The sequence below is a fragment of the Excalfactoria chinensis genome, chromosome 1 (genome assembly GCF_039878825.1).
Source record: "Excalfactoria chinensis isolate bCotChi1 chromosome 1, bCotChi1.hap2, whole genome shotgun sequence".
NCBI lineage: Eukaryota > Metazoa > Chordata > Aves > Galliformes > Phasianidae > Excalfactoria > Excalfactoria chinensis.
Window position 1 is genome coordinate 68,797,560 of NC_092825.1, and position 24,187 is coordinate 68,821,746.

At 41.2% G+C, this 24,187-nt stretch overlaps 1 protein-coding gene across 2 annotated transcripts in view; it reads right to left on the bottom strand.

Annotated features, from left to right (window-relative positions):
• The window catches only part of DUSP16 (dual specificity phosphatase 16), a 69,043-nt gene extending 62,567 nt beyond the window's left edge, over positions 1 to 6,476 (bottom strand). For both annotated transcript variants that reach the window (XM_072357337.1, XM_072357328.1), the window contains exon 1: positions 6,292 to 6,476. The gene's annotated coding sequence lies outside the window, so the exon portion shown is untranslated. The remainder of the gene's footprint in view (positions 1 to 6,291) is intronic.
• Positions 6,477 to 24,187: the final 17,711 nt, after the last annotated feature.

Consider the following 24,187-nt stretch of genomic DNA (forward strand, 5'->3'; position numbering starts at 1 on the left):
TTAAGGCTTATTTCAGTAGTGGGATGGCAAGCTGTAAGAACCTACCAGATTCTTCAGATGTATTTGGAAGAGAGTGTTTAGAAGATGGATAGCTACCATGCTTAAAGGACTATATAAGGCCTAACAAAATACACACTATCAAGAAAGTAACTCACTTGTAAGCACCACTTGCAGGTAGAAATGCAAGTCCTGACAAGGCATTTGTGTCTTTAAAGTCTAGTGTGAATGATTCTTACTCAAACAAACAATCAAGAAGCAAAAACAGCACCTGGGCTATTAAAACCACGGTGTTTACACCTCTAACATTATGAATTATTCAGCCTTCGAGCATGCTTTACCAGGAGCCCAATCTGAGCAAAATGCAGTAACAAAACAGTTTTATCTGGAATACCACTGGGGGAGAGAGACTAGCTCTCCTGTTTTGAGAGAAACATCTATGTTATACATACAGAGCACAAGCCTTCTAATCTGGCAGGCTGAATACATACTAGTTATTCAAACTCAAGAGCATGTGCATAAAAGGAATTTCATACAATTAGTTTCTGTTGTCCACCTCATTTTATGCCGTCTGTAAATTTCTCATTCCAATGTTGCTACATTACACATTCAGACCCATCTTCTTACCTCCCACGTGCCTTTAGTAAGACAAAGACATTAAGACAAGCTGGTGAGGATGGAAAGAGAGAAGAGAAGAGAAGAGAAGAGAAGAGAAGAGAAGAGAAGAGAAGAGAAGAGAAGAGAAGAGAAGAGAAGAGAAGAGAAGAGAAGAGAAGAGAAGAGAAGAGAAGAGAAGAGAAGAGAAGAGAAGAGAAGAGAAGAGAAGAGAAGAGAAGAGAAGAGAAGAGAAGAGAAGAGAAGAGAAGAGAAGAGAGCATTTGCACAAACCACAAGCCTGTCATTTAGTCCAACAGGCTTATTTCACAGATTATTATAGTAAAGCCAAATCACGGGAAGCCTCATGAAAACGAAAAATGATACTATTTTAGTCTCAGTATTGGAAATGTGTTAGAATTTTCTGCTGAAAAAGAGTAACAGAACAGCTACCATTCAGTGAAGGAAATTAGAAAATGTTCACCCTCGAAGCAGGTTACCACTCTGAGCAGCACGTAAGCAAATCTTTCTTCTGTAAGATGATGGGTATTCTGAAATAATGAGAACCACTGAACACCTCCACTTGTGCATCTGATTTGCTGAACAGCTTACAGAAGTTTCTAGCTGAAGCTTAAGAAAAAAAAAAAAAAAAAAAGAGAGTATAAACTTTTCTGAAGAGGTCTATGCAGGAACTGATCCCAGTTTCTGAGAACTTGTACTACATAGGGCAAAATCAGTTAAAAGAGCAAACCACGAAGAAGATGCATACTGCCTATGCACAGCTCATATTGTGACAAATAAGGAGCAGAGATAACCAACTTCCTCCCAGTGAAGGACCTTGTTTCAGTAGTTCCTTTGGTATACCAACACAGCACAATGTTACAGCTTCACACTGTGCAAGAACAGAGCAGCCACAATGCATGATCTTGGGCAAGTTTGTCTCAGACCAGGTTCTTACACATCCCTGAAATAACCTGGGCAGCTTGTCACTGAGGAACCACTCTCTCCTCTCTTCCCTAGCCTGCCCAGTGATTTAGTTTTGTTTTTTTTTTCCATCTGCAGAATCACAGAAACACAGAACTGTAGGGGTTGGAAGGGACCTCCAGAGATCCTTGAGTCCAACCCCCCTGCCAAAGCAGGCTCCCTACACCAGGTCACACAGGTAGGCGTCCAGGCGGGTCTTGAATATCTCCAGAGAAGGAGACTCCACCACCTCCCTGGGCAGCCTGTTCCAGTGCTCTGTGACCCTCACTGTAAAGAAGTTCTTGCGCACATTTGTGCGGAACTTCCTATGCTGAAGTTATTTCATAGGGACACAAAATGGAAAGATGCCAGTCTTCTGAGCCAACTGTGAGTAGGTCAGCCTTGGCTCAGCAGCAGACCACATAGAGCAGCGAAAGGAAGTGCGAGGCCTTGAATTCATGCCTGCGCTCTCTCCTGCCTTCCATCTGCATGTCCCAGATGCAGATTTTCTTTGATCACTGAGCACTTGTAATTTACAGGTGATCGACATAATCTCTACTGAAGGTTATGATAGCTGCCAACAGGGCCTGTACAAGTAAACCAAGAAGTGCTCTATTAAAACTACACAAACCTAGAAGTTAAGACACCAAACTTTATCATTAATGTATGTTTTTTTGCCTCTCTCAGGTGTTACAGGAAGCTACAGAGCAACTACAACGGACATTTCTTATTTGGAGCTACCAAGTGAGTACCAGTCTAAAAATGTGATTAAAGCCAAGGAGAGAAGCAGTAACATGAACGTTCCTGTTATGCTGACATCCTTTGACCAGCAGCAACTCTGTGAATTCCGGCATCTCCACTTAACAGCCTTGCTTCCTCAGCCTCCACAGACAGTTCTATCTCATGTAGCTTTCACAGCTGAGCAGTGATGTTACTGATACAAGAGGAAAACAAACAATACACCTGTATCTGAGGATAGGATCTCTCAGGTAACCTCTAGGAAGCAGTCTGAAATTGCACTGCTCACTTCTCCCTCACATGAAGAACTTCTGGTCTCCAGTAACACTGGCCTTAGCCCAGCCTTGATGTACACTGTCAGGCTACCTATCACTCATGCCTTTTGACTCGTTCAGAAAGTAAAGACCACATGTGCAGGCAACCCGCTGTCCTATGAGCACTGTCTTACCCTTGGTTTACAAAGAGAGCCACTAAGTAAATCAGAAAAATATTACTGACATTGGTATTTAAAACACTGATATGCAGTTACTGGTATTTAAAATACTCTACAGAAACTCTCCACATCACTACACTAAACCTAGAAGCAATCCATAAGGAATCACAGGGAGAGAATGTATCACTGACGCACAAGGGATAGTTCTCAATTAGCTGGAAAATCAGCTTCTTTATAACTCTTCTTAAACAAGACATAGGAGTACTGTTTTAGAGCCACAGACAAAATTCTTCAAGACTACATGAAATTTGTTGTTAAGCTGAGAAAATAACTAGAAAACTAGAAACCCATGTTATTCCAGGGAGTTAAACAAAAGAAAAATATTAAAAATAAATATTTAAAAAGAACAAAAAATGGACTGGCAAATCCCCTCCTTCCACCACCTGGCCTTTGACAATGCCTACTCTGTACAATCTGACTATTAAAGTTAGTCAGCATGTCAAGAATGACCATGATGCATTTCTGACTATTCTTACCTGAAAGAAGAAAAACAGCTCTAGAAAATTCAATGGCCATACTAACAAATAAAAGCTGTCACCGTGACTTGGTTTCCTTGAGGAAAAAGTGCTTTGAGAGTACTTGCTGCTTTTCTTGGACAATCTGTCGTTTTGCAAACACTTTAACCAGTCCTGAATAGGCCCAGAGAGAAAGGAGATTAACTTTGACAAATTGCATGCAACTGAGCACGGTACTCACCCTGAAAATGCTCTTGCTGCATAATACATGAGAACGAAGCCCACCTGAAGATCAGTGCAAACACACCTGCCAGTACACCACTTCACAAGAGAACTAGCACAGCACCTATGTTTGCTCTCCAATGGTACCATCAGGCCTACCAGATCCCTTATAGTACATTGCTCTGAAACTAATGCCTCCAGTTTATTTCTGTGGAAATGACAACAAATACACAGAGCACAATAACACCAATTGATAAAGCAAATCCTCAGCTATGAAACACTATTTTTCAACACAGTCACCACCATTATCTATGCATTTTCACCAGTGATGAACAAGAGCCTGCATGCCACGCTTGTAAAACTCTACACCAGCAGAGACGACCCACTGTCATTGCATCACTGTTATATGCAGCACCCACCAGCTCACTGACATCCACTGTTTGGTTTCCATAAACAGTCAGCAAGCATCAATGAATGTCAATGGGTGCCATTTTTTCCACATGGCGTAATTTAATGACCCACCAACTTGCATTTCCATCTCTGGCACTATTTTGCCAGACTGCCCCTTTGCTGCCATTTGTCAGACAGCAACAAAACATAGCAGAATATTGTTGGGAAAGTTTGGTCCCTCCTGCCATTATCACCAACATCCACCTCCGGCATCATGGCACAACATAATAAAATAGGAGGCATTACTTTTGGAGCTGCCCTCATACTGCTCTTGAAGACAGCAGAGCAGCATATCGGTTCCCACTATACAGCCCCCAGCAATTCTCTACAGTATCATTCCCCCACATTGGCAGCTTTTGGCCATAAAGAGGTGAGCATAGGGCCATCTAGCTGAAAAGGAGTAGGGCACATGGAGACGAACCCATGACTCCAGCCATGGCTGGTGACTAACATGAACCTGAGAGTACCTTGAGAATGCTGGCTAGGCAAATGGAGCTTCTAGAGAAATCTATTTCACACACTCCTGAACAGCCATGACCCTTCCTATGGTCAACTGAAGCTACTCTAGCTAAAAGAAACATCCCTGCTAGTCTAGCTGACTTCACTAAAAGAAGAGCATAAATTTTACAGAAACAAAAATAACTTGATCTCATTCTCTCCTACAAAGGTTGTTCTGGTGTGACTAAAACTGATTCTGTTTCATCCTATCTACTTAGCTAACAGGTAGCTAACAGAACAACAGGAGCAGGAATGTGTTTATGTATCTATGCACAACATAGGATGAGATTTTCAATGCTTGGTAGGACCTTGTGGACCTTCTCACATGTATTAAACCATACAGAATTTTGTGACTTCCACCTCTAATCAGCACAAAACCCAACATCTTTTTTCCTTAAGTTTTTCCTTACTTATTCATTTAAAAGGGACACAGAAACTGTGTACTAAGATACACTGAAGCAGCTGTACTAAACAAGTATAATGACCAGAATTTATAACACCTCAAACATTTTTTTTAGATTCATTCCTAACAATACGACAGAGCATACTCAGTAACTACGTAATTTGTTTCTGAATATCACTATTCTTTATATCTTTAGTGATTCAAAACTAAAGCTAAAAATACCCACACAACCATCCTGTTGCATACTTCCTCCACATTCAAACAGAAACCCCCAGCCAACCAACATAACCAACCGCGATCAATGCTTCAATTTCCAGTGGGCAGCGAGATGAACATCGTAAAAAAGAAATTAAGACTTACTATTTTTCCACCCTTCCCTCAAAACACAAGATTCTAAACTAAGTCCTGTTCGGTCAGTTGTGACTTCATAAGTTCCGCATCTACCAAGCCACATGCTGCCAGGAATAGCATAAAACTTAAAGCAACAAATACAAAACTCATTCTGGTGTTTAGGATTTTTTGGGTTTGTTTTTTTTTTTTAAGGTTACAGAAAGAACCCCCCCCCCCAAAAGGCATTCTTAGAAGGAATAGTTCAAACTGCTTCTAGTTTTAAAAGTTCAGACCTATTTATTCTGCTGGATATACACAGAATGTTTGAACAGAGAAAAAAAAAGCCATAGGTCAGACAATACAACTTACTATGACTACACCCTTTGCTTGAAGGAAAAGTACTAAAGAGGACTATTTCAACCAACCGTAACCACAGCAAACTCAATCTTCCTTGCTTTTGCTTTCTCAAAAACACCTTTCCACTTGACATCTTAACAAAACGTATCTGGACGCTGAAAGATTCTACCGCCAGTCAGGCTTTGCCACAGGCACGTCCGATACACCTTGTTCTGCACACGCTGATGCGCGCCGAGCTCATGTTCCCTCCCCACAACTTCTACAAAAGAAGTAAATTAAGATCCGAGGACGGCATTTGTCGGGCTGTGCCCTACCACCGGCCACAGAGCTGCCGGTTTATGTGATCGCGCTGTCAGGTTAACAATTTCCCTCACTCTTTTGCTTCCACAGCAGCCCTCCATTTTGTCAACGGACTCTATTTAAATGTTTCCCAAATTCAGAACAGAACTACCAATTTCTCTGCTTGTCCCGCGGAGCTGTAAATGCATCCTCGACCGCTCTGAGAGGCGAAACTCGCCCTCGGAGCCAACTCTGCTTGCTTGCTGAGCTCCGAAACGCGGCCGCGCACACCGAGGCTCTTCGACAATCCCCGGACGCCCCCCGCAATGCCCTGCGGAAGGCAGAGGTCCCTCACGCACCCCTACGCGGCCCTCTCCGCTCCAAGGCCGCCGGCCTCCCCGGCCCCGCGGCGGGCAGGTGGCCGGTCCCCTCTCGGAGGTAAGCAGGGCGGTGCGCTGCGGAGGCCGGGAAGAGCTGCCAGTCCCCCGCTCCCTCTCAGCCCGTCTCCTTACCGGGAGGAGGCGGTCGGAGCTGCCGGTGCGGGGCAGCGACCTGCCGGCTGCTGAGTGTTCTACGGAGGTGAGGGGGCGGCGAGTAAGGGCATGGCAGAAGAGGACGGGCGGCGGGATCCGTCCCTCACCTCCCTCCTCGTCCTCCTCCTCCTCTTCTTCCCCGCCCAGCCCGGCCCTCAGCCTCAGCTCCAGCTCCAGGCGGGGTCCCGGCGGCGGCCTCTGCCGGCACTTACTGTGGCACCTCCCCCCCCCCCCCCCGTCCCCACTCCCGCCTGTCTGACTGCCTGCCCCGGGTCTCTCCCCGCGGCAGGGATGAGAACTAGTACCGGCCTCTCACCGTTCTGCCGCCAGAAAAGAACTTTCTGTCTCCTTCCAGACGCCGGGGAAGCGCCTCTTCCATACAAAATTTATCCTTCCTCCATGCAAAAAGTATCAGAAATCAAAAATAAATATAGAAGAAAATGGTCTTGTTACGAGGGGGAAGGTGGGAGGGGAGAAAAAGGAAATATTGGGAGCCTTTTTTCCCCCCCCTTCTTCCTCCCTCCCTCTCTTGATGGCTTGAGAGAATTAAAAAGGAACAGCGTGGGGGGAGGAAGTTTGGAGGTTTTTGGCTATTTATTTTTTCAGCCTTCAGTTCCCAAAAGGAACCGAACAATTACTAATAAACGGGTAGAGCAAACAGGGAGAAGGAGAACGAGGAAGGGAAAGACAGTGAGTTTTGCTGGTCAGTAAACTTCAGGCTGCTGGGATGAGGTCATCGGTGTAAAAATAAAGCGATGGCGTCACTTGAAACCAATCCCAGTGAATGAACTCAGCCGAGGGGGGAGGAAGGGGAGGGAGGGAGGCGAAGAGGGGGAGCGGAGCTTCGCCAGGAGCCCGGACAGCCGCGGCCGCGCACAGCAGGCTTCGCTACGCGGGCGCACACGGACCGCGGAGCTCCGGCTACAGTCCTGCCAGGAAGCCTAACCAGCCGAGAGGAGAACACGAGAGCACACGACCTCCGCTTCGAGTCCCCTCTCGAGCTGCCCGGACCGGCCCCTGGGAGGAGCCAGGGCCACCGAGCGATTCAAACGCACTGCCGCGCCCGCCCTGCTGCGCTGGGATGGAAGCGCCTTATCCGCGCTGTGCGGTCCCAGCCCCTTCTGTGTATAGTCTCGTGCTTCGGTGGACCGGGTCCCAGCGGTGTCCACTCTATCACCGAGGCAGGGAGGGAAGAGATGGATTCGTGCCCCAGTGCCCCTGGCTCTGAGCCAGACCTGAGACCATGGCCTCTCTGGGCCCGAGCCTGCGGTGGACATAAGCCAAGATTGCCCTCACATTGCCCATGGTCAAATGGACTGTGCCATCTTGGCTCTGGTGCTGCATAAAATATAGTCCCATTGGCTGAAGGGTGTCTGGTGCCACCTTCCTCCTTAGCCAGAGGTGCTTCAAGTGACTGTTTTCATCTCCCCAACAGTAAAGCTGTATGTAATACAGCATAGTTAAGAAGTTAGGACTTCATGCCCTGCTGTAAGGTAGCTTGCTGTGTGCTGCTGGCTTCATGGAAAGCTACGTGATTTCACCCTTTAAGTAACCTTCAAGATTAGACAAACACCACTGAAACAAATGGCATGAGCAAATTAACATTAAGCTAAGACACACAGGAACAATTATTTTTGTCTAATGCGTTTACATTCTGGCTACAACTAGCTAACAAACTACTCTTACACCCTTCAGGTGTCTGATGGTTGGTCTCTGTTCTACCAAAGTATTCTGCAGAGCTCCCACACCTTGAGATACCTCCACCTTCATCACAATCATCTGTCAGTTCTGCTGGGTATGTAGGACACCTTACACTTTGGAATTTGAGCTCTGGTTAGTCTTTGTTGCCAGCTTTTGCATCCCTGTGCCACAGACTCTTGGAAGATATCAGGAGAAAGGAGATTCATTCACAGATCCTCATGCTCCAGTTACTTTCCCTTCAAATCAAGCACTTTTGGAAAGGCAAATGCTTATCACTGCCAGGAAAATGTTTTGTGTAGTTGGAACTTTGAGTTGTTCCAAATAAATTATGTTCTGGTGGTCCCTGTCCTGGAGGAATTGATTGAAAACCACCTTGACAAGGATCTGGCATTAAGATGTTATGAGCCGTCTCTCAAGGAACTCCAGTTAGCAGTCATACTGAACAGCAGTATTCTCTCCAGTAGAGTGCGGAATGTGTGGAAGAGAGACAAGTCCAAAGTGAAGCCCTGTTTGCGTAAGACTCTGACCAAAGGAAGATCAGAGCCAATGAAGAAGTTGTGGTAAAGCATAGATGTATAAATGCATTTTCTATTTTGTATGGATTTATCTTGAAGTAGCTTAAGAGCACCTTTGCCTTCTTGCCTCAAGTAACCAGTAGCCCAAAAGATTCCTTTTGTAGCCCCCTGCATGTTAACTAGTAGCTAATGGATCTCACAAGTGACCCATTTCTATGAAGGAGAGCCGGGAGTGTGCCAGGGAAACTCTAGGCGAGAGCCAGAAACCTAGCTCATTCAGACCAGAGGAGTGCAAGAACAAGTAGTTCCAGTATCATTGTCCTCGCAAATAGCAGTGGCACCAGAAAAGGTTGTGTGCTGACGAAGAAAGATGATTGAATTCCCTCTTCCCTTTTATCATCTGAACCTGGTCACGTGTTAGGTATGTGGAGTTTGTTCTTAATGGGGAAACTGAAAAAGTCTCCTGATTGTAAAACAGTAAGCAGAAAAAGTACTGGTGGTCTTTTGGAATATCTTAATTTGTAGCTCAGAAAGGATGTTTACAGAAAAACCTTGGACAACAGGGTAAAACTTTTCCAACACAGAGTCAGGATTTCTCTTCCTAATGTATTAAGAGGTGCAACTGAACCACTGGTACACTGCAATTAATTTTTGCAGGCTGAGGTAGCACACAAACAAGTAGTTTGGCAGGCTCAAACGCATCAGCTTGCTTTGTTAAGGGCCACTCTCTTTGCCTCATCTCTGCAGCAGGCTAAGCATGCACATGTTGGCAGTTAGCATGCCTCAGCCAGCAGGTGGTCACTCGCCGGAGGAGCAGTAATTCATCTGCATATTGGTCTAACTTCAGCCTAGATTTTTTCTACTGAAACTTTTTCTTTCCCCTCAACTGCTTGCACAGCAGGCTCCTGGAAAGGAACTGAAATGCATTCACAAACCACAGATCAGGCTGTAGTTCCGTAAACAAATGAAGATGCACACCTGAACCAGCTGTGAGTGGGACTGCCCATCTGACTTTGCCTCCCCAGCTTTCTAAAGTTTTACTAAGCGTCTGACAATAATTTTTTTTTTTTTTGCCTCAAAAAAAAATCCACTGCCATTTTTTTCTAGTTCTTTTTTTTTTGCAAAAAAGCAGTGAAGGAGTTAATATTTCTAGTGTCTAGTTATCAAGCTCAGAAGGTAAAAAGTCTTGAAGCGTCAGCATGAGGTGAAACAAGGGCAAAAGACATGACAGTGACTATCCAACAGACTGTATAACAGCTTTTGAACTTTGACACTCCCCTGTGTCCTACAGTTCACATTTGGCTTATGTCAAGAATGACTGTAAGTGCATTGCTGCATGCTGCCCGTGTTGTTTGTGGAGCAGAGGAGGGAAATGGATCTCTGCTTTTGAGAACTGAGGTTGTACACCTTGCTTATAAAGCTTTCTGTTTACTCACGTGTACAAGCCAGTGTGCCTGACTTCTTGTTTCTTTTCCATGTTGTTTTTGTTTTGTGGCAGTTCACTTGGTTAATCAGTTATTGGTGATTAAACACTGGAAAGAGGATTGACAGTCTGAATAACGTCATCATGTTTTCTGCACAGTGGAAAGGAGTGCCTTCCCAGAGGCACCTCTTGTGAAATAAGTGAGAATCAAACTTTAAACACAGAATTTACCAAGCTTCAAGGTCCTCATTTCCCCCCACAGGCTGAGGCAGCTGAAGAGGTTGCTATCCCCAGTCAGCTGCCCAATGGCAGCTGTCACAGACATTTTCTGCTGAAGTTTACCACCTCTCCTACCCACTTGCAAGCTACTCGTGCAACCTTTTCCCAACTTGTTTCAGCCAAAGTCAACCAGAGTAGCTTAAGCACTTTAAACAGTTGGTGTCAGCTGAACTGGTTTGTTTTGGCTGAAATGGGTTAGGGGAAACCCAAGTCGGCAGATGGGAAGTGAGGTGATGACCTTTTTATGGACAGCTTCAGAGACATGGGTAGTTTGGTCTAATCTGCTTTCAGAGCAGGCTGCTATACCAGACATATCTGCTACAGACAGCTTTTCAGGGTATCTAAAAATAGAAGGGTTGCCGACATACCTACGTTGAAACATTCATAGCATTTTTAGCTACCACTAGTTCTGTTGGCATACAGAACGGGGTATGGCAGCTGCAGATTTGTGAGAGAACAGCAATGGGAGTGAGGATTAGGAGAATGGCAACCATTAGAAATAGAAGATGTGGGACTGAGGGTAGGGAAAACAGCAGCAGAGAGGAGAGTTTGCAAACAGTGATCAGCTGGAGACCACAGAACTAGAGAAGAGGAATTTGAGCAGTGTGAAAAACACGGGCATCAGAAACATAGAGTGCAGAGTTGCCTTGCTTAGAGGAAAATGGTGAGTTGAAACAATTTGCATCTCCCCATTTTTCTCTTCCATGTGTGCACCAGACCTTCAGAAACTTCACCCCTCCAGAAAATCTCAAGTAAGAGCTGCCTCAGTGCTCTGTTGCTATGGGTAGTTTTCATACTTTTGCTTCCCTGTAGCTACTCCAGGACTGCCTGAGTCACAACATATCAAAGAAGCTGGACTTAGCATGCAAGAGGACAGCTCTAGGCTCTCCTTTGAGCCTAGTTTAGAGCTGGTCTCTAGGGTAAGACAGAGCAATATACCTGCTGTCAGTAGGACAGTGGAGGAAATATTGAGGGAGAGGAAAAGAAAGGAAAATTACAGGAACTGCAGAAGGTACAGTAGCTGAAAAAGAATGGAGTTGTCAGTATCAGCTGCATGCTTTCCCTTATCTCCCTTACTATATAAATCTTATATCCATTACCCCATAGGAATTTACATGATTCCTATCTTTATAGTTTCTGAATGCTCTTTATTTTTTGTAAGCCTTCTGTGGAATGGAGGAGTGTTGTTATACCATGTTTTATGGTTACAGGAATGAGCTACTGAGATAAATTACCTTACATGTGGTAATATAACAAGCCAGTTGCAGACTGGAGAAGTAAACAAAGTTTTCTTCAACTCTACAACCAATCACCGATTCATCCTTCTCCCTCTCCTCTTCTACATCTTTCAAAGGAAGAGTAACTTTTTTATATTTACCTGAGCATACACACTTAGTAAATCAAGCACATAGACAAAAGTTTGTTGGCTTAGTTTGCAATCTGAGACTGAGGAAAAAACAAACAAACAACTAAAAAAGCTCTGAGACAGACAACAGGAAACGGTGAAAAAGAGATAATGGAAACAATAATAATTTTTGAATGCATTGACAAGCTTTATAAAGCTTAGGAAATGTTGGTTGATCTTAATAATCTCATACAGAGAAAAAGGGTGGCTGTTTTGATGCTAAGCCGCTTCTGTGTGAAACAAGATTACATTTAGAAAATGCATTTGAAATTGGAGATCATATTAAATATTATTTACAGAAAAGGAATGGAGGAACATTGTCATCATGAAACAGAATAATGGAATACTGTTTTCCAGAAACAGCAAGTTTGGACAAATCTACAGCAACCGAGAAACATAACTAGTAACATTTTTCACTTTTCTGCATGGCTAAGGAGAAAATATGTAAAAACAGCACATCACCAAAATAAATGAAGGGATACATTGCAAAAAATAATCACAATCCCCAAATTAAGATAATTGACATAATAACCACCCCTCTCACCTTGTTTCTTTAACTCTTACTCACTGATAGCCTCTTGTCTGTAGGCTGGAGTACTGGTATTGAAATTAGCTTGTAATGGGCTGTAAGCACAGATGGTACAAATCATCATTGCTCAACCAGCGTTTAAGTAGCTATGTCAATTTATATTATTTGAAGTGTAGCTTCATATGTTCATGTTTTGTTCATGACCAATGATGAATCAGAACTAAAATGTATTTGTGTTTATTATGAAGGCAACATAAAATGTATGAGGTCTTTGACTATTCATATCCTTCCTGTTAACTACTTTAACACTTAACTGATAGAAGATTATAGTAAACTATCAACCTTAAGTACATTTTAGACTTATTTTTTTCCCTTTCTATTTGTAACAGTGCCAAGGATCTAATGAAAAAGAACAGCACCCATTAAATGCTTTTAAGTTATGATATATGAAATGTAATCTGGGACAATATTAAAACATGAAATGCACAGTTACTGAATTGATAACATACTCAAGTAAGCTCACAGTAAGAAAATTCATTCCAAGGTTTGAATGTAGAAAGTGAATTAATAATCCGTGGCACTGAATGACAGTTTTGCATAACTTTATTTTTATGATGTACAAAGGAGAGGAAATTTTCTGACAGTTTTTGAGTTTTCACTATTTTCCCTAATCCATATTGTAGCTTCTGTCTACCTTTAACAGTTCCTGAGACTAACTGATATCCAAAGCCTGCTGGATTTGATGGGCTGCTGTTTATGTTATCACCATTTCCCAGTTGCATTTTGTGTGATGTTGTAATATTTAAGCTAAATGATATTGTTATTCAACTGCCTTTGAAAAATGCAGATTTGTCCTGTGTGGAATCATTAAAATGTTCTTAATAGGTAAAAAGAACCTTATATCAAAAAAGGAAAAGATAGGCAAAAATGTGAGGTAAATGACTGACTTAATTACTGCTTGTCCTGCTTGTCATTAGTGTGGGAAAGAAAGGCATGAGCACTACAGTGACCTTCGTTTATAAGCTTTTGTTCATATAAACCTTTCAGTTTGGTACTATCCCAATTGTCAACAACAGACAGTCAAGTTTGTCAAGAAGGATGGGTGAAATTATCAGGCTACACAGAAAAGAAGCATGTGAGATTTTCAGAGAATGTCATTTTTTTTTTTTTAATTTTTATTTTTTTCTAGGCTGAAAGGTTAGAATATGCTTATTTTAGTAGCAATCTGATTTTAAAAATCTAAGGTGGAGGTGAGGTGAAGGACTGCTTGTTTATTTTTATACTGCCTCTTGACTGCTCTTCAGATGCACAGGAACTGATTGGCTTCTGTGTGTTAGATATGGGTTCGGCTCTCTGGGCTGTTGACAATCTCTCAAGAACATTTATGCTTCAGTGCAGTTTGCCACTTGTTCTTGTAGCTGAGGGAAGAATTATTAACATATTGAAAATGTTTAATCCCTTAGTTTGTGTTCAGCCTGCAGAAAGAAAGGAAGAAAAATTAAAGGGAGTAAAGCACAGGGCTGCAAATCAAACACTTTGTTTTCTGTGTTTAGATCTGCCGTAGACTTCTCATGACTTAGTCCAAGTTTCATCCACTTACCCCAGATATAGATTTGGCTTGTTTGCTCTTCAGTGAAAAAAAACAAAAAACAAAAAACAAACAAACAAAAACCCCAAATTGTTTAAAACCATTGATCAAATGATGATAACTTCCAGAAACATGCACTGAAGAGTGTACATCTTAATGATCATTCAATATATAAATAGGATATTGTGAAATCAAATAGGGCTGAAGACTTTTTAAGAAGGGGAGTTTCAAGTAGAGGATGTAGCTTTGCAAGACATTATTTACTGGCAACTGGGTTAGCTTAAGAGAACTCCTTAGATGAATACATACAAGGATAGATTCTTCTGTGACCCAGTCAGTGGGTCATGTATAGAAAAATGGTAGATGGAGTTTCAGAATATAAAAGGAAAAAGAAGTCCCTGTTAGAAGGGCCTGTCTAGTTACTAAGTTGCAGAAATTGCATGTTTATTCATCTGTTATGATGTACTGGAGTTGCAATTAAATGATGTCACATAGTCTTATGCTACAGCATAAGAAAAATAGTTATTATAACAGATGACTCATGTTAAAAATCATTTTTGCTTACAGTTTCAGTAGGAGGTCAGGATGCAGTTGCACAGACACTGTAAGCCATCTGTCACTGAATATAGAGGCTCTGCCTCAGTGCTTGCTGCTCCATCCTTTGGCAAGGGCAAGGAGTTGCGCACCTCTGTATTGAGTTATACTGGAGACTTGATTCAAGATAAAACCTTCCCTGAAACCAAACAAAAGTCTGCTTTAACTCAGTTTAGTCCCCCATTTGTTTTACAGTGTATGAATGAACAAAAGCTTGAACCACTGGAAAAGAGAAGACAACAGGGGAACAAGAGCTCATAATAACTGCTAAGGAAAGAGTTGTGCCAGTGTCAGCTCGTTTTTATGGGCTTGAGCAGATACAGGCAGATGTCTTGGCTGAGCCCATCTGACAGGTTGCTAATGATAAAAGATGCTCCAACTCACAGTTTACAACCCCCTGCTTCTGACTGTGAGCCCTTGTCACTTTCCACATTGCACATATGACATTGTTATACTGAAGAATGAGTAGAAGCAGTTTGCTAATCCAGCAGAGACAGAATAAATTACCCTTTCTGATAGTTGCTAGATGGGCATTTGCTGTCTAATGATATTAGAAGAGAGCTCTTCACTGTGAAGGTGGTCAAACTTTGGAGCTGGTGCCTAGAGAGGCGGTGTGATCTCTGTCCTTGAAGAAGGTCAGCAATTGAATGGGCTTGCTATAACACAGGAACTGGATTTAACTTTCAGCTTGCTTCTGCTGTGTTAGACCAGCTGGCCTCCAACAGTGCATTCCAGCTTCAGTTACTGTATGGTGCAGATGTAGCAAATATGATTCTTGTATCTTGTATTTTACACTGTATCTTCTATTTTACACTGAGAATTCCCCTTGTGAATCACTATCCCTAGCTGAAATTTTTTCTATCTTGAAGGGGGCCTACAGGAAAGCTGGAGGGGGACTTGTTATTAGGGCAGGTAGAGACAGAATGAGAGGAAATGGCTTTAAACTGGAAGAGAGTAGATTTAGACTAGATATTAGGAATAAATTCTTTACTGGGAGGGTGGTAAGATGCTGGAACAAGTTGCCCTGTGAAGCTGTGGATGCCTCCTCCCTGGAAGTGTTCAAGGTCAGGCTGGATGGGATTTTGAGCAACCTGTTCTAGAAGGTGGTGTCCATGCCTATAGCAGGAGGCTTGGAAATAGATGATCTTAAAGGTCCCTTCCAACTCAAACCATTTTATTTTTGTTTGATTACATGATTCTATGATCTCATTACTGCTAAGCCAAAAAGTATAAACTAGGTTTGGAATAGGAGTTTATACTGTAGAAGCTGTTGTCAAGTAACATGCGCAGTTAAAGTTCACAATCAGTCTGTGTTAAATCCATGTTGAAGAGAGTCTGTACAGTAGTCATATGAGAATGCACAATGTATTTTAATCAGCTCATATAATTTCAGTGGACATTAAAAATGTATCGTCAGATTCCCTCTCTACTTCATCTCTGTGACGTGCCTGCAATGCAGCACTGCACTGAGATTTTATTGGACCAATTGAAGTTCTTGTTATGCTTAGCAATTTTATGGTAGCACATTACACTTACATCTATTTAAGAGTCTCTGTCACAATGATACGGCCCTGGAATAAAATGAATCAAGGTTGTATGCAACTGAAGGAATGAAGTTATTAAATCCTTAAGCTCTGTCAACAAAAAAAAAAATCCTTAGTAACAAAATGAAAATATGAATGTAAAAATGTACTTCATCCTTATTTTTACTTTCATTTAATTTTCTTCAACACCTCTGGAGTAGTGCAAAAGAGTACCAGACTCTTCTTTCTTTCCATATTACTGCAGCCAGATTATAAACACTATAACTCAAATATATGTAAGGACAAAGCAACAAAGCTATCTTTGGCTTTCCTGTATTATTATTTTGACAATGAGCCTTATAATTTTTTATATTATCTCCATTTTATGCAGGTTTTCATAACTCTGAAATCAGAAACATTTTTTCCCCCTTCCCCCCCCCCCCTTGCATTTAAGGGGAAGCTAGTGCAACTCAATACTGATCAATAACACTCCTATCCCATTTTAAGTGTTTTTAAGCAGGTACGCTCAAGTGGACCGAGACTCTATTCTTTAAACATCCTTTTAAATAGGTAAGCACTTCCTGTGATTTCATTGTATTTTGATGGGAATATCTCCACAGTCTCCTCATTTGAGTTCAGGGAGGATTTGGACCATAAATGCAACAGTGCTGCAAAGTGTCTGGCACTCTGGGATTTAGACTTGTGATGTGCTGACCCGATTGTGCGTGTTTTAGACTGCAGTTCTCACCAAATAGATGCAGTGCAGATAAATTTGCTTGAGTGTGCTTAGAGGCACCCAAGACTCCTGGTTGCTCTGTAATGCATCCATTAACATTAGTAGTCTGCTGCCAAAACTAGTGCAAGAAAATCATGATGTGAGATAGACTAGACCTCTGTTTCAACTCTGAAATTCCACTTTAATTCTTTGAATTGAAATGTAGGATGCCAGTCACCAGTTTCGCTGGTGAAACAGTCATTCTCTCTTGACTCTAAAGATTCAAAAATCATTTGTTCTACCTGTACTTCATTTCTGAAATCCTGAAATGCTGGGTATGATTGTCACATTATGGCAGCTAAAGAACTAATTTTTCAGGAGTTTCTATACTCAGTTGAAAATTATGTTCAACCAGGAGTCAAATACTGAAAGCAGAAACTAGACAATTCCAGCTTGACGCTCTTCTACATCTGTGAATCTCTTTTGTGTCTGACCTAAGCTTATGTGGAAGAGGAGTCAATTTGTAAGAGATTCTGTCCCTAAATCTCCACTACAAGCAGAGACTATAAGAATTAAGCTTGTTCTTTCAGTACGTCTATCTGCAAGCAGCTACAGTATGGTACAGATAGAATAATCCAGTTTATTTTGGACAATTGATTAATGGGAACATTACTCATATACTCAGTGCATTACATTTCCTATTATTCATATCGTTTGAGAGTTAAAGTATATAAATACTTAGGAATTTGCCACCAGTTGTGTCACCTGTCGAACATGTTAAAGGGGGAAAAGTGTGAGTTGTATTCCATTTAAGTGTGCTGAAGCTATCTGAGGGACTCTGAATAATATTTCTAACAGTAGCAGGGGAGAATTTTCAATAGCAGTTTCAATACAAATTCAACAACAGGGACATTTCTCCTTGATATAACTAAACATTTAAAGGAGGTTAAGAAAGATGGACGTGGAGGGAAGGGAATGATTTCAGTGAAGCAAGTTTACAGTGCTCTGGAACTGATTCTTCTTTCAGTAGGACAAGTCACTAGTCAACTAAAGACTATAAATATGCAAGAAAAGTGAACATTTAGCAAACAGCTGTTGAACTCTATAGATTCATTGCTTTCTTGGTTAATATTTATACCTGATATTGTAGCAGTTGGTTAATGAATAACTCATTTGCATGAAGGACTGGAGATGGTAAAAAGAACAACAAAAAAAAATCTATAATGAACATATGCAACTCCCCCACTTTTGTTTCTTTTGGGAAAATACCTTCCAAACTGATGGCACAGTTATTCTGCAACATGACATCACTTGGTTCTGTGAAGTAATCACAGAGGGGTCTAATCATGGCATCTATAATTAGTTCGTTAGCCCCAAGTAAGTGATTTTTAGCAGCGAGTTGATTTAAACACTAAGTCAACCTCCAGAGACACCTTTGAAACTAACCAAAGACCTAACATGAGCACCAACACTACATCCTTGACATACTACATATGTCAAGATTCCTCCCGTGGCTTAAAATACTGGAAATATATGGGAATATAAATAAAATACTGGAAATTCATGGGAAAAAAAATGACGGATGTCCCATTTGGAAATAGATAGCTGTAAATCTCAATGGATCCTGGTGAGGATGAAAGCTCTTGCTGTTCACCACCCTCGAATTACCTCACTCCATCCTTTATCTCTTTTCCAGAGATATCCCTCAGTAGATTGCTGTTAATCACTCATAGAATTTCACCATGCTATAGAGGGGGAGATGTTCAGGAATTAATACCTGAACGTATGCTGCACCTGGATCTAACAGCAAAACTGTCAGAGAACTCGCAGGAAATGGGCACAATGTCACAGAAATCTGCTGCTGCATGCAGAACCACACAGCACAGTTTGACCGTGAATGATTTGTTATGCAAGCCAGTAGAAGCATAAAGGGCAAAAGCTATTTTATGTAGTTCACTGGAATCACACACTGATTCCCTTCCCCCGGTCCCAGATTCTCAAGGGAAGTTCTTAGAGTTTAAAAACAAACAAACAAAAAGACCACCTGTTTAAAAACCAGGTATCTTGATTTCATTATATACTAGTGTTTCACGGTGCTCATTCCTCTTCCCCTGGATCAGTCTTGACTGAAATTTAACAGTATTTAAACAGAAAAAAATACATATCTACAGTGTGTTCTTTTAAATTTAAAACAGTCTTATCAGATGTAGGTGAAATCCTCACAGATATTGTGCTTCCACAATATAGGCAGTATCTTCCACAAAATAGGCAATACTTTCTCATTTTGATCCTATAATTACCATTACTCCCCCAAATCCTTAAGCTGTTGTCACAAACCACTTAAGCCTTCAAGTCTGAGAAAGTCTGGAGCTTACAATTATATTTATATGATACAATTATACTTACATTTATTTGTATAAGAATGATAAGGGGGAAATTAGTAGATATTGTAGTCAATTTTCTGAATTGCTAATTTGTTTCTTATAATGGTTTAAGAACAAATAGCAACTTGTGAATTTAAATGCCATTTCTTCCATTTCTTCCAATTAAGACTGACAGCCTCAGAGTAACAAAAGACTAACATTCTAGATGCTCTAAAATAGGTGTTTTGTGCTATATCTCCAGGGACACATCCACATCCATATACTGGTTGTGTGATACAAGTATATACCTAATGAAGGATCTTAGCAGTGTTTCTGAGTCCCTCGCTTTTAGTTGTTGCCTAGATTGTTCCAAACCCATTGAGAAATCATTTGGATTTGCTGTGAGTAGTCAAAGGAGAAAAATGGGATAGTCTACATTCATGGCATCAGTATCAAGGATGTTTCCCAAGTAAGGTGACAGAACATCTGGTCACATGAAGAAAGGAGTTCGAGAATATTTGCTCTTGTTTCAGATTTGGACCACTTGTCTGGCAACGTTTCACAAAGGATATATACTTATGTAGCCTCACCATATAATGAAGTATAATGCAAAATTTAATCAGCCTATTCTTTGTAAATACATGCCTAAAATTAATTTGCTCTAAAATCAACCTACTCCACAGAATCAAGCTATGGCAGATCCAGCCAAGGTTAAAAAGTGTTACGTTGAATTATCCTGCCCCTTCCATCTGAATCATGCTCACTAAGCATGGTTTTGTGCAACTGTAAAAAGCACTGGGTGCCAGGTGCCATCATGGACATGTTAGTCATCAGAGGTCATCCAGCCCAAAAAACTCATGCAAGGGCTTGAATGAGAAGTGCAGTTGGTTCCTGTCAAGGGGAAAGGGCAAGAGAAACAATGTAGGCAAGGAAAGAGAAAACTTGGTGGCTGTTTCAGGATTTATCAGTAGAGTGGGAGCTGTGGGATATGCCAGGAAAAAGGGGGGAAAAAAAGAGAGCCAGTGAGAAAAGGAACTAGTGGTTGCTTAGGGGTCTCTGTGCTTTGTTATAGAATCATGACCCACAAGGATCATTGAGTCCAACTCCTGGCTCCACATAGAACCACCCAAAATTCAAACTGTCTGAGAGCATTATCCAAATACTCTTTGAACTCTGGCACCTTGGGTCTGTGACCTCTGCCCTGGGGAGCCTGTTCACTCTGGTGGTGAATCTTTTCTTAATCCCTAACCTGACACCCCCAGTGCAGCTCCATGCCATTCCCTCAAGTCCTGTTGCTGTCACCAAGGAGAGAAGATCAGTGCCCAGCCTTCCACTCCCCTTGTCAGGAACTGAAGGCCACCATGAGGCCTACCCTCAGCTTCTTCTTCTCTAGGCTGAAGAAACCAAGCAACTCAGCCAATCCTCACATGCCTTGCATTCTATACCCTTCACCATCTTCACAACCCTTTTTTGGATGCATTCTAATAGATTTCTGTCCTTCTTATATTGTGTTCTGTATCTTTATATTCTTCTGTATCTTTCTGAAAAAAGCATGTTTTTCTTTCCCCTGTACAGATGGACAAGGCAGGCAGCCTGTTTGCTCTATAACTTTCTGCTTTTATTTTGTCTGTTGCCTTGAAATAGCCCTGCAAACAGTTTGTGTTATCCAGGTGTGTGTTCTTGATTTACATTCAGTTAATAAAATTATTCACGGTGCAGCCTTGGATCCTGTAAGCAACTTCTGATTATATAAAGAATCTCACCAAATACAAGTCCCATTAAATAGAAATGCAAGACTCATCAGCAGTTACAATGCTAGGAAATTCAATGTGCTTAAACATCATCACAAAACAGAAGTTAGCTGATACAACGCTGCCTTAGGGGTAGATTAGGGTAAAGGTCTATCATAGATAAACCCGACCTTTCGCAGGAAGCGTACATTTCTTAGAGTGGACAAGGGCATGATGGCAGTCCTCTGACCTACTTACAACACAGATCCAGCTTGTTGTGCCAGTCCTTCATTTTGAGCTCAAACTATGCAGAAATGTTGTTTGTGTCCTTGAACTGGACAACAGTATCAGGCTTAGATTGGTAAATGTTTTGAGTGGAAACCTAGCTCATGTCACAGAATTTGGGTCAGAACAAGACTGTTTAAGATGGTTTAAAGTGTTGTGGAAAACAACCAGGAATTCTGTTATAAGAATGGCCAGCTACAGGCGGCAGATTTTTTTTCTGGCTCTAATAGGTATGCATATGTAGGCATACTTGCGTAGGCCAGAGGGGAAAAGCATGTTGCAAAATATCTTACAAACAAAAAATGACACAGAGATGAAGTGGATTTGTAAGCCTCTTGAGAATGAACAATATGCTTTTTATTAAACCAGTTGCACATAGGGATCAATGTACACAGTTAAAAGACTAATCCTGCTGTACTTCACCTCAAGTATTTCATGAATTTCACATGATCCACCCACTTTTTTTCTGTACCTCTGCAATTACCATATCAGCAGCAATAATTCTCTGTTGTTTGAGTGCCAGTTACAGCATGGCTGTCACATTCCTGAACGTGGCGTATTGTGCTGCTGTTTGTTTGTTGTTTCCGAAGCAAGATTAAATTTTATTCACTTACGCACCGCATTGATCTTTGACCCACTCTTCGTCATCTTTTTAATCAGTGATTGGTTGGTCTTGCTCTTTGGTCCTGTTTTTTTGTTGGTGGTGGTTTTTTGTTTTTGTAGGGTTGTTTCTTTTTCTGTTGGGTTTTTGTTGTTGTTGTTGTTGTTTTTAATTTAATTTAATTTAAATTCTGCATAAAATCCATGTTACGCAATTACCTTCTGAACAGTGTCTGGCCTTCCATCCTATCCTATTTACAGCTATTGTATGGGTGAAGTATTTGGAGCGCATGACTTTTTTTCCCTCACTTCCGCTATTTAATTAACAAATACAAAGTATCTCATTTCCAGATGCCCCATGAACATTTAATGCAGAGAAACGAATTATCATTAGTTAATCCCTTCAGCAATATAAAAGCTTCAGAAGCATTGCTTCAAAATTTTGCTTAAGCAGGAGAGTTTGTTTGGCTAGATAAAAGGGTGACTTTTCTCTGTGTATGCTCAGGGCAAGAGCTGATTATTGCACACTATCATAGAGTCTTTTGCAATAGCTATATGGGAAGAACCCTTGTATACATGACTTCAAGCATTTTAAACCACAGAAGTTGCTAATATAGTCACCGAGTAGAATATTAGCAGAGATGAGAGCAAACGTTCAATTGTATGGTGTATAGTAAGTACACTAGGCTGTGCTTTGTTCAAATACAGAGTATGGTTTTAAAATCTACTTTCAAAGAGATTGTTTATTAAATGGAAAAAAAATAGTAATAATAATACCAGCAAAGTAACTAATCACTTCACCAGAACACGGTATGTTCTTGTTAGTGTGTGCTGCTCATGAATTTAACAGTTATGCTTTTACATTTATGTAAGCAGCAGTAAGATATATTACTGCACCCTTGTTTTCCTATCTGCTAAGTCCTCATAAATGGACAGTGGAGCAATTTCAGACAATATCGAATTGTGATACCAAGTGTTTGCAATATTTATTCCTATTTCATGTAAGTTGTCAGAAGAACAGATTTCCATTTGCCCAAATTAAAATAGCTACAGTTGTAGAGGGAATGAACACCTCCCTTGAGGAGTGTTGACTTCACTGCAAATGGAAGCAGGTGGTGCAAAATCACCCACTTCATTGTATCTCTTTTTAGTCACTCTGACATAAGCAATGATTTTTAAACGACTGCGATATCACTGAATAAAGTTTATTTATATACCTTCAAGTCTGTCTGGGTTTGCCATTCCAGGAGGATGCACAGCCCTTCTTTTAATAAATGTGATTCACTTGAGCAAGGGACTGCCGTGTAGTTCCTGCTTAAGGCAATTTGTGACACCAGGATTAATACAAGGTAGTGTATACTTGGTGTGTGTCACTTGTTTAGCAATAGAACTGTCAGGGTGCTTCAGAAAATTGGTTGGGAGTGATCACTCACTAGGGAAAACAGTAATGTTCAGTTAGGGAGAGTCAGTTGGTTTAATATATAGATCATCTGCCTTTAACTGAGGAAGCTTCACTCAGAAACCTTAGCGCACTTATAAGTCTTTGCTGGTCAGTGTGGTGACCTGTTAAAAAGCAACAAAAGAATGCATTTTGTACTAACTCAGACCATTGACCCATTTAATTCAGCACTGTTTCTTTGAGTGGCAGTAAAGGACACTGTTTAGGGAAGAGTATGTGAACTTGGGCTTTTTCTGTGCTTCACTCTTTTCACACATCCCCACTATCCAAAACTGTTAGGTTAGAGATGGCGGAAGGTACATGGTTTTAATGCCTCTCTGTGAAACTTATGTCCATAAATCTGTCTTATCCTATTTTTAAGCCTGCTGTACTCTGCTGTACAGTGAGTGTCCTGTGGCAATAAATTCCAAGCATTCACTATTTGCTGTGCAAAGAGGCATGAATCTGTTAAATTCAGTTTAAAACACTGTCAGCTCAAGTGCAACGTATGTGCATACACATCATATTCAAATCAAAATTGTTCTAATGTTCTGACAGACTGCTGTTCAATTTGCATGTTCATATTAATCCAGAATTACAGCAAACCACAAAGGTAAAGCAGTTGTTCTGTTTGGAGCTGAAACATGGAAACTCTTACATGTTTGGTCAGGGAACTTTTGCATTGCTTTGTCAGAAGTTGAGAGCTCTGTTTCTTATGTGATAAAAAGCAGAATGGAGAGAGAAAAGATGCAGCTGTAATTTTAATTTGCTGGTTAAAAGGATTCTGGCCTTTCTGAATCAGCAATTGGGGCTATGTCTAATCTCCTTCCTCCACTCATGTTGCAACAGAGGGTTGCCTTAGTGAGCTATGTTGGCTCTTTGCCACTCAATATTTCCCTTCACCAGGGAAACCCCCAAATGGCTTTTAAAGTCATTTATAGCCCCAGGATAGTGCCAAAGGTGAAGGCACCTCATCACCTTCTTCAAGAATTCGAAGGCAAAGATGTGGGAGGGAGTCACAGGAGGCAACCTAGGCAAGCTCATAGCAAGCTATTTCTTCCACAAACATTTTTTCCACTGTCGATGCCTCTTGTTTAATGCATTAATCAATCTAATAATCTCCAGTAGCTTTATTTAGGGGGAAAAAAAAATCAGGAGCAGAATTACAAGAACTGATATATCATTTT